Source organism: Micropterus dolomieu, linkage group LG04 (assembly GCF_021292245.1).
Source record: "Micropterus dolomieu isolate WLL.071019.BEF.003 ecotype Adirondacks linkage group LG04, ASM2129224v1, whole genome shotgun sequence".
NCBI classification, from domain to species: Eukaryota; Metazoa; Chordata; class Actinopteri; order Centrarchiformes; family Centrarchidae; genus Micropterus; species Micropterus dolomieu.
The window spans coordinates 30,869,971-30,871,366 of NC_060153.1; positions in this window are offsets into that span (position 1 = coordinate 30,869,971).

The following is a 1,396-nucleotide window of genomic DNA, read 5'->3' on the forward strand; positions in this document are numbered from 1 at the left end:
AGCGCTAAGGTCCAGGAGTACCAGGACTGAGCACATGCCTTCATCAGCAGACATTAAAAGGTCATTGGTGACTTTAAGCAGGGCAGTCTCAGTGCTGTGGTACTTCCTGAAACCAGACTGAAACTTTTCAAATAATTTGTTATTTTCCAGTACAGTGAGCAGCTGTTTGGACACAATTCTTTCTAGAATCTTTGCAATAAAAGGCAGTTTTGAAATTGGTCTAAAATTATGTGGGAGGGAGGGATCTAAACCAGGTTTCTTTAAAAGTGGGTTCACGCAAGCCGTTTTAAAATAATCAGGGACACAACCAGTAGATAGGGAGCTGTTGAAAACAGAGATCAAATGGGGCCCAACAGAATCTATTACTTTCAGTAAAAAATTTTGTAGGTATTACATCAAGTGGGCCGGAGGACACTCTCATTCGTGATACTGTTTTTAAAAGCTCAGACAAGTCGATGGGATAAAACTGGTTAAAACTCTCTTGTTGCTGGTGAGGAACCTCTGAGTAAGAGGCCGCGGGGGTAATAGAGGCTCTGATTGACACCACCTTATTGGTAAAATAAGATAAAAACAATTCACAGTCATGATTACTTCCAGCTGAGGCACAAGGAGGGGTTGGGTTTACCAGCTGATCCACAGTCTTAAACAGAAACCTGGGATTGTGTTTATGTGTAGTAATGAGTTCAGAAAAATAGTGTGTTCTCGCAACCTTAACCATGTTATTGTAGTAAATTAATAAATCCTTCAGACTGAGGTAATGGACTTGGAGACCGGATTTTTTCCATCTGCGCTCTGCTTTCCTGCATTCCCTTTTGAGGCTGCGAATGCTGTCATTTATCCAGGGTTGCTTACTAGCTTTAGACGTAGGCCTAACCTTTAGAGGAGCAGTAATATTTAGTGACGACAAGCAGATATGATTGAAGTGATCGACCAGATTGTTGGTGTTGGAATCAGACAGGTGTTGGCTTTGGCTCTGAAAGAATGCGCAAAACTTTGAAACACTTTGTTCATTAAAGATGCGAGAACACACGAAGCTTGGTGAGGCGGCATGAGTAACAGGCGAATCGCAGCTAAAAACAATACATCTGTGGTCAGATATGGTCATGTCCACTAATTCCACAGATGAGATGCAGATTCACCCAGGGTAAAAACCAAGTCCAGTGTATGACCACGGTTATGTGTTTGACCTTTGACATGTTGTTTGAAGTTAAAAGAAGTGGCCATATTTAAAAAGTTAGTTGCATTAACATTGTTGGGGTCATCAACATGAATATTAAAATCGCCACAAAGAACAATTCTGTCATAATTTAAAACCAGAGTAGATAAAAATTCAGGAAGTTCTGATAAAAATCCTCCAGGCGGTTTTGGGGGGCGATAAATTATAACAAATATGATA